This window comes from Zea mays, chromosome 6 (genome assembly GCF_902167145.1).
Source record: "Zea mays cultivar B73 chromosome 6, Zm-B73-REFERENCE-NAM-5.0, whole genome shotgun sequence".
NCBI lineage: Eukaryota > Viridiplantae > Streptophyta > Magnoliopsida > Poales > Poaceae > Zea > Zea mays.
The window spans coordinates 59216573-59226663 of record NC_050101.1 but is presented as its reverse complement, the minus strand read 5'-3'; the positions used below and the strand labels follow the sequence as shown (position 1 = coordinate 59226663).

The 10091-nt window shown below is 43.7% G+C and overlaps 1 pseudogene; it reads left to right on the top strand.

The window, feature by feature from the left end:
- Nucleotides 1-4965: 4965 nt before the first annotated feature.
- LOC103631058 (uncharacterized) lies at nt 4966-5595 on the top strand (annotated as a pseudogene).
- The last annotated feature ends 4496 nt before the right edge of the window (nt 5596-10091 follow it).

Here is a 10091-nt window from a genome sequence, read left to right as displayed (position 1 = left end):
CGCTGACGCGGGGGACCCATAGGTAAGACGCTCTCCCCATTCCACGTCGCGTGCCTCTCTCCTCCGTTCTCTCTTTCACCTACATGTGGGCCCATCGGCCGGTCGTCTTCCTCACGCAGATTTCGCTCCGGGGACGGAGCTAATGACTCGGACCTCGTCAACCTCCCGACCGATTCGGCCGCGGCTGTTGCGCCGTCACCACGACCTACAAAACCGTGCCCCGCCTCCTATTCAACCGCCTCGCTTCGTCGCCAGAGAATCCGTGACACCGAGAAGGAGAGGGAGAGCCAAGAAATTGGAGATTGACTGCTGCCGCCGTGGAAGCTCAACCACGACGTTATCTAGGGGCCGAATTCAAGCGGGGGAGGTGCGAGTGGCCCCGTGGGATGATCTATTCTCAACAATTGCGCGCGGGAGGCGGAAGATCGTGGGCAATCCCACGCCGGGGACATCAAGCTGCCGCGGGTCCGCCTATCGCCGTGGATCTCACCACTACCCCCGCGGAAAGCCGGTAAGAACCTCCTCTGGCTGTTCGCATCGCTATACACATGGCAGGGACGTATTCAATTGGGGAAGTTGGGGCTAGGGGCGTGGGTTGGGGAAGCTCGTCGGCGTTTCCGCCGCGGTGGCCGCTCCCTTCGGTGGCCGCGGGATGGAGCTGGGAGATGCAGTGGCCACCGTCCATAGTTTGATGAACGGTATAGATCAACCTGGGTAATAACCATTCGCTGGGGCAATCTGAACCGTAGGATTGTAAACGAATGGACTAGATTAGGTCAGTGCTTTCGCCTTCAAGTCGTTCGATCCGGCCCCTTGGATCAAGATCCGGCGGTTTGCGTGGCGTACCGGTTCGGGTGCGTGCTCGATCTAATCTGGGGCGTGCAAAATTGATCCAACGGCTAGGGATTCAGGATACCCCTTCGCGGGTCACTTTTGTTAAAGAGTCCTCGGACTTTCTAGATTTTAAACCCGCCGTCCTATGCGTTGTTCCCTGTGCCTTAGAATTATTACTCTGAGCCCCCTGCGCTTCCCAGGAATTGAGGCCTAGTTCAGGGTTGATTTAAAATTGAATAAATGAATTGAAAATAGAATTTTAATATGAAAATAACCACTAGAACTTGATAAATTCATAGAAAATCCATTTTTAGTCCAAATTGAGCCATTCCACTTTCTAAAATTTTGTAATATTATTCTCTACCATGTAGAGTCTCTGTTGTGACATGAAAACAATAAGAGAATTAATTTCTCATTTAATCCTATTTTAAACACATAAAACCTTTGAAAATCCATAACTTAAAATCTATAACTCGAAAAATTATGATTCCTGTTCCTAGGATTTTATTTTAATGCGTAGATTATTACTGTGTATTTTGTATATATGTTTGGTGTAATGTTAATTTCTCTATATGCACTGTGCTTGTTTGTATTGTGGCGAGTAGAAGAGCCCGTTGCTGAGGATCCTGGTGAGCAGCAGGTTGAAGTAGCTGAGCAGGAGCTCATTGAAGGCAAGTTGTGCCCTTGACCACTTTTTACCCAATAATGTTCTTTAATATCATTTATCCATGCATAGGTTAATTTTGATGGGACCCAATAGGATACCCTAGATTGTTTATCTCATTACCTTGTTTACCCCTGAATCACTTGGGTAGTTTGCTATTGCTTTACATGGTTTTGGGATAATAATTTATCATATCTATGTTCCAATTCTTTTGTTATTCTATTTATGTTCATGTTAAGATCATTAATGTTAATTGGAACATAGAGCTTAACTTGAGAACCACGTGCCACCACAAGGGTTTAATGGGACGCCCTTGGCTGACTAATTAGGAAAGCTAGTGGAAGACTACCTTACCCGAAAGGGGCAAGGGCAGTAGGGGAGTGGTCAGTGTAGGGAGGTCCTTGGTTGATTTTGCTGCGATGGCGGTCAGACAAGAACCCTGCATTGGAGCTTCCTATAAACTGTAGCGGGTTTTCGGAAGCTAGTGGAACTTTGTAAAGGCCTCGTAGTGTTGCCCTACCGCGCTTCCTAGGTAGAGGTGTATGGGATTCGTGACCCCTTGGCAGATGGGTAGCATGACTTGTGGGTAAAGGGTACAACCTCTTCAGAGTGTAAAACTGGTATACTAGCCGAGCTCACGGTCATGAGCAGCTCAGGACTCTCTGATGATTAAATTATGGAACCTAAACTCAATTTGTCATTTGCATTTGCATGGGTTTATTATTAATTTTGTTCTATTACTTTATTATGGTTTGGTATTCACTTACACTTAGTAACTGCTAATAAAAGTTTGACCAACTACTTAAAAGCAATGCTCAACTTTAACCCCTATTGTTGATAAGCCTTACACTTCATGATCTCCCACCTTTGGCGAGTTCATGTCACATTATTCCCCACAACTTGTTGAGCTATGATCATGTGTGAGCTCACCCTTGCTGTCTCACACCCCCCACAGGAGAAGAGCAGGTGGTTCAGGAGGAGCCACAAGGCGAGGAGTATGATCTGATCTAGGTGGCGTTTCTCAGTTGACATTGGCGCCGACGATCCTTAGTTTGTTTTATATTTATCTTTTATTTTGTAATAAGTCTTCCGCTATGTAATAAATACTCTGATGTTTTATGACATTTATCTCTATACACTCTGTTATTATATATGTTGTCTTCTTGGCGCATGTATGAGATGCACCTGGCTTTGTTCCTTAAAGCCGGGTGTGACAGAAGTGGTATCAGAGGAATGTTGACTGTAAGACGAAACCTAGATAGAAATGGACAAAACCCTTACCTACTTACCTTATTCTGATTCATTCTATACTTACCTTACTCTGATCCTTTCTACACTTATCTTGATTCTGTCTCACCTTCTACTGTTCTACTCTGATTAATCTTATCTTTTCTACTCTGAGACAAGATGGATTTCACACCTGGGAATCCTACATTTGTGATCCTTTTAAGAGATAGGAGACCTACGACAAAAACAAAAACTATTTTCTCTATTTATTAAAAAAATGTTGGTTGATTGTTCTGATGATAAATGCTTGATTTGCTTCTTTGATTGATTGAAACATTATAGTTGGGCATCTTAGCATGTACCACTATAAGGTAATGAATTAGCCTTAGTAGGCAACACACTTAGCTAATGAATCCCCCAAAGTAACATAATTCGTAATCACCTGCCTTGTCTACAATCCTTTCTTTCTTACCCTGTGTTCCTAACCCAGATGGCCTACCCCTATAGTGTTAGAAGAGAGCACTATAGACGTGATCCTTGGTATGTCATGGTTAAGGAAGGCAAAGGCAGTATATACACTGTGCTAAGGGAACCGTAGAACTCACCAGGACAAAGATTTGAAGTTGAAGTTGCAGTAACTACCACCATAAGTCTAACAACATTCTTAGAAGATGAGAAGTTTGTGGGTGACAACATCCGTGCAGTTAGAGATCTTCCGGATGTCTTTCCAGAGGAGTTATTAGGGGTGCCACCAGATATGGATGTTGAGTTGGTCATTGATCTCTTACCTGGGACGACTCCTATTTCTAAACGGCCATACAGGATGTCCGTAGAAGAACTAAAGGAACTTAAGAAGCAATTAACGGAATTACAAGAGGATGGATACATTCATCCGAATTCTTCACCTTGTGGAGCGCGGTTCTATATGTGTAGAAGAAAGAAGGATCTCAACCTTAGGCAACACCGTTGGTTGGAGCTTATTAAGGATTAAGATTTGGAGATTCACCATCACCCGGGCAAGGCAAACTTGGTTGCAGATGCCTTGAGTCGAAAGGAGCATGTTCATTCAGCTATTGTTGCGCAGCTACCCTGTAACACCTCAGGTGTTTACCGTCTGCTCGACAACGAGTATGGACTTAAGCACGAAATATCAGTGCATAAAACAGATGCTAAATTCTAATTATTTTCGCTATCGCGATTTTTATATATCGCATCTGTTTCGTTTGTCGCGAGTGCGACATCGTTTTTATTTTCATCTATCCGGGTTTGTCCTAAATTTTCGTGATATTCGGAACCTAGTTGTTCCGAAAATCGGTGCGTCCGGTGGTTATTTAAAATTCGTCGCTTGCGCGAATACAAATTCGGAAGCTCGAACCACTTGGACGATTTTTATCCTGAACAAATTAATTTGAACTCAACGACTAAAATGTTCGGGACAATATAATTTGTATCGCGCGTTGTCTGAGAAAAATCGTGTGCGAGTTTATAATCCAATTTATTCTTCTGCACGCTGTTTCGAAGACAAAATCGCGTATAAGTTCGCAGATGTTGTTTCGGCTAATTTCGGTCGAATCACGCCGAACAAATTATCAGTGCCGAAATCAGTTTATTTCGGTCTGTCGTTTCTTGCCCAATCCAAAATTTTGGGTATAAATAACACGTGCAAATTCATTTGAGTCCAAAGTATTCGCCCAATCAAAACCATGTCACGATTACTGTCTACCCCGTATACGTCGCTAAGAAAATTTAGGATCTAAAATATCTGTGATTTTTCGTTTTAAAGAAATTAAAAATCTAAAAAAAGGAAAATATCCCAGGAATCCTTATCCCACGCCGCCTCCTCCCCTTTGATTTTTTTCCCAACCGTACTCTCAGCCATCCACATCCGCTGTGGGATTTTTTTGCTGCTGCGCGCCCATCTTCTTCTACCTTATCTCCTCGCCGCCGCGCCGCTCAACACAGGGAGAAAAATCCCGCGCACCCCTCCCTGCTCCAGTCGCTGAGACCAGTGCCGTCGCTCACCCTCAACCTCCCACGACGCTCGCCTCTCCTCCTGTGCGAGTCCCTGCTCCAGCCGAGCAGCTCGCCAGCCTCTAGTCTTCTTCCATGCGCATGGCTTGCCCCAGCTCGCGGAGCTTCTCTCTGCCGCGCGTGGTCCTCTGTTCCTGTGCGCCCTGCTTTTCTCTCTCCTCCATGGCCACTGAACCGAGCTCCCTCTGCGCGTCGAGTTGAGCTTGCCGATGATGCTTTGGCTGGTCAACCTCTGCTCTAGCTCGCAGTTGCTGCGTTGCCGAGTCCCTGGCCGCCGTGCCCTGTGCGCTTTCCTCCGCTCGCCGGGCTGTACGTTGCTAGGATCGGAAGCACCGTCCTTCGTTTGGACAGCAACGGCGTGCAGAAAAGCTTTGTTGCTGCTGTTGGAGGCTTCTCGACGAAATATCTAACAAAGGGTTGAAGCTCCAGTGCATCGCCGTCGTTTTGCTATGTCCGGCGTCGTGTTTTTTTTGCCGGTCATTGGTTTCCTATTCATCACAACGCCGTTGTCCCCGCGTCGCGCCCGGAATTTCGCCGCGCGTCCTGTTTCCTGCTCGCCAACGTGCCCTCTCGGCTCGCTCGGCTTTAATTCCCAATCGCGTCGTCGATTCCGCCGGTCGTTCGTTGTCGCGTCGCGGGTGCAGCTCTATATACGTCACCCTCCTGTGTCGTCGTCGTTCCGCGCGTCAGCAAGAAATCACAAGGATCGGGTGAAGACGAAGCTAGCAGCGCGATATTCCCCAAGCGCTCAACCAATTGCCTTGATCGGAAAATCGCTACCGATCTCGCGTATTCGTGTCATCTGTGGAAGCGGTAAGCTGATAAATTATTCAGAATAGTTCAATCGTTGAATAAATTAATGTGCTAGTGCGGTGCTCATTAAGGTGCTCGATAAATTGCGTAAGTCACGAAACTCTCGTCGACTTCGCAGTTCTTGCGATTATCGAGCCAGATTCAGTTATAGCGAGTTATTTCGCTATTCCGGTCAATTAGTTGAATTAGTGTACCGAGTAGAATTTTAGTAGACATGTATTGATGAAATATTTTAATAACTTATAAAGATGTAGTATAATTTATAAAGCAAGGGATAAATTTAGAATTTTATTAATTAATTGATAAGTTGTGATTAGGCTAATTGTATTTCATGTGTATAGTTTGTGGTTGGTGATGTTTGCGTTAGGTTCGAGAAGTGTAATTATTGTGCTTAGTCATACGTCGATAACTAGTATTTTCGTATAAAATTATACAACGCCTCGCCGCTAGGTGTTTACTTCACCGTCGTGTAGCCTTATTTAGGTTTGTGATATTCTGGTTTATATGCATTCATGTGCATTATGCAAATCATTTAGGTACATTGATTAACCACGAGATGCGGAGAACTTGAGTCAAGTCGACCCCAAGCGTGGACTACTCCGCATGGTGAAGCTGATGGACCAACCTGAAGATGGTTAAATCAAGTGAATGTTCGGTCGAGGGATACTCGTCAAGCGCGCGTCACTAACAAACACTAACATAGTGTTTATTCCAGGCAAGCCCCGGTGCATGCAACCCCTTCCTTGTGTTTTTAAATAATTTTTGCACACTTTAAGTCTAGTGAAATGTGCATTAGGTTTATAGGAGTTGCTTGGAACCCTTTGATGCATTGCCTTCCTTGATATCCATACCTTTATAGATACTTCTAGTGAAGTATCAAAATATGATTTACAAAAAATGCTTAGCCCTGCTTATAGGCAGGTAGAGTTTGTCCTTTGCACTTATGCCTCGCTCAGGGTTATCCTGAGGAAGGGTGGCTTCTACCTGCAAGAATATTTTCCTTGGGAGCATGGTGGGATCTTACTGCAAAGTTCCCTATAATGCTCTTTTCATCCTTAGGAACACGAAACAATCCTAAGGGTGGAAGTACTTAAATCGGGACTTGGGCTAGGAACAGGTGATGTTCCGTCCAGGTCAATTAAGGATTGGATGCGTATGTAGGCCTGATAGATCAAGGACTATCTTAACTAGCCACATGCCCTGGAAATGGGACAGGGTAAGCTTGAACCCGGCTATTCCATACATGAAAAGACAATCGCGCACTGGGAGTGGAGAGATGGCGAGAGTGGCACGTACCCTCCTGGCAAAGGACCGCCTAAAAAGGGTGGTGTGCTCTCGGGTGGCGCGGACCTGTTCATGCAGTGGAGGATCCGTGGGAATGGTAGACATGCAAGGTTTACGAGAAACATATGTCGTGTGGTTAGAGATCCTCAGCTGAGTAAATCGATTCGGATCGCCGTTATATCCCCGGAGAGTGGAGACTTGATCTCCGACCTACAACCTAAGTCAGGATGTGAATCTCATGAATAAAAATGATGTTGTATTGATGAGATGGTGAAAGTAGACCATATGCAAACAGAGTCTATTAATATTTAATTTGGCGTTAAAATATTGGAAGTAAGGACTCACTTTAGTAAGCTATTTCTGCAAAAGTATCTAAGTTGATTCTTGCTAAAGCCTCTCCTTGATTCCCAAATCCAGCATACCCTTGAGAGTCTTTTCTTTAGTCGGGTAAGTCTTGCTGAGTAATTCCATACTCAGGGTTTTATTCCCTGTTGTTTTTCAGGTTCTAACTTTGTGCTGCTTTTGATGGTGTTAAGTGCCGGTGGGCTCGGCCTTCTTATATAAGTATAACCCGTCTTTATCTTCTTACTGAGGATGGTCATTTGAGCTAGCATATATTTCAAACTTATACTTTTGTAATCACTCCGATAAAATAATATAAAATTTTTGTAACTTGTAAAATTTGGTAATAAGATTTCCGCTGCAAAAATATTGGTGTGTGTGATTTGTGTTACTTAATCCCGCGGTTCTGGTTGTAAGTGGTTTATCCGGTGTCCTTGGGGCAATCGGATGGATCCTGTTAAGTTATCTGGTGCACATGCATGGCCGTCTGAGGTCTTTGAGACAAGGACAGGTGCATGTGGGCCCGATAACTTGGAGGTTCTGCCACAGCTGGTATCGGAGCAGGATTAAGTATCTACGGTCACATACGTATTTTCAAAACAAAAGTTTTGGTTTCGAAAAACCTATTTTCAACTAAACACATTGTTTGGCTTTGAAAAACAACTTTGAAAAACTATAATGCTAGCGACATCCTCTGTTAAGCCCTAAATTAAGGATTATCAGGTGGCTTAGTTGAAAACCACTAACCCACAACCGGGTGGGTATTGCATACATGTGTATTGTTATTTTTGAAGCCATTCAGTCTTGAATGGATCGACGCTCAAGGTAAGGTGAGATGTGAGAGTATGACCGAACAAACGTCGGTCTAGGGAAGAGTGTAAAAAGCGCATGATTATATACATGTTCCACATATGTATATATGAAGGCTGTGATGTGGAGTATTTATTTTTCTAGGAATTCAGTAACCCATGGATGTGTATGGGTATACAGACATGGGAATACTGAGAAGTGTAATGTACTTGTAACGACGCACCTACGCTCAGGTAAGAAGGTGAGTTACCATAATGAGTTGCCCTATGGTTAAAGTGTGGCAACGGCGCCTATGCGTGGCTCGGCGCTTAATGATGAGCTGGCCTCCATATAGCAATATATGGAGTATAAACTGTGATAAACTGTCATGAGTGAACTGCATCATTGGAAATTGGGCTGTGATGGATTTTTCTGCAGGTATACTAACCTCGAAAACGTATGTGTAGCTGACGACTAGCAAAATACCGTGAGAGTCGTAAGTATGCCACCGAGATAGAACGCTATTGCCACATTTGGTTGGCAAAATCAGTGAGGACGAATAGGACGAGCATGCATCCTGATTGTTGCATCCTGTTTGTCACCTATACACCCAAAATGCTTCTCTCATCCTTATTCCAGTAACCAGTGATTGTAGATAATGTGGTGTAATATTGTGTTATGAACCCCAATGAAATAGATGTCCTCCATTCTTTAGGTAACCAATTTAGGTGTTATATATGTGTTTGCTTTGGTGCTTGATGTACTGATAGAAGGTTAGTAGTTTGTTTGCTTAAACCAAAAAATAGGTCGTGTTCTTATTTAGTGAACCATGACCCAAAGTTGAATTGTCCATTATCACTCTATGACCAAACAGATAAAAATAAATGCCTAGATAATTTCTTTGTTGAACATAAAATGTACCCAAGCTTAAAACAAGAATCTCGAGTCTGTATTCTTGGTAATTAGCTTATAACTCTTTTATGGTCCTATTTCCAACCAAAACCATGCCTTTGCTTTGTTGGTGCAAGCTGATACCCCTAATTTCAGTTTGCTTCTTCTTGAGGATCCTACCGTTGTTTTATCAACCTAACTTAGGAAAGACATGTCCGACCATTTTCTTGAGTTTGATGCCTTTGGTTTCCTCATGTCTATCGAAGGCATATCAATTTAATCCTTGACCTTGTGATCTCTACGATGAGCATAGAAATATGCTTAGGGCTGAATTAACAGTCTCCCATCGTACTCCTTTCATTAAGTTTAGGTTATGGCCATGTCTTGTTCATTTCCTTGGGCCATAATCTATTTGGCTCTCTTCTTGTAACCATTTTTACAGGTGGAGTATTTCTTTGTATGTTGTCACCCTCGTTCAATTCATTTGTGTCGCGTGAGATTTCTTATTGGTTATGTCTGGTAATGGCGTTATGACTAAAACTGGCGATGCCGCGACGAAACCGAGGGCCTTCTGTGGGTGCGCACACATGGTTGTGCTACTCGACACGCGCTGGTATCCCAGTTAGTAGTTGTAATCCATTATGAGACTATGTCAATGCGTTATCTTGGCACAATCTATTTTTGCTACGTGAGATTGTTATTGGTGCCAGTTCGGTAATGGTGTCATGGTTAATGACTTATGGTGCCGCAGCGAAACTGAGAGCCTCCTATGAATGCGCACACAGGACTGTGCTACTCGTCGGATGCTGGTATCAAGGTCTCTGGTCATGATCAATTGTGGAACTACCCTGATGGTTATCTTCCGTGGACCTTCCCTTCAAATAATTTTTATGTTGTTTGTGAAGTGATCAAGCAACATCTGTCATCTACGTTGGATCAAAAGGGCATACCACTTTCATGTGTGGTCTTATTCTTTTGATCTTGGTAGTGACTACTCATATAAGTTCCCTTTACATCCTTTGTGTAAAGGTAAAGCCTTGGAGCTTTTTAGTGTTGGAAAACAACTAATTAGCTCTCAAAATGGAGATTGACTTTCCCTGCTGCTGAGATGCAGGAGTTGTTCAATTGCTCCCCTATTTAGTCCATGTATTTCTGAACCCTGTCCGTTCATCTCGCATGAAGAAACGGATGAACCACATGACCAAATAGGTTTTTA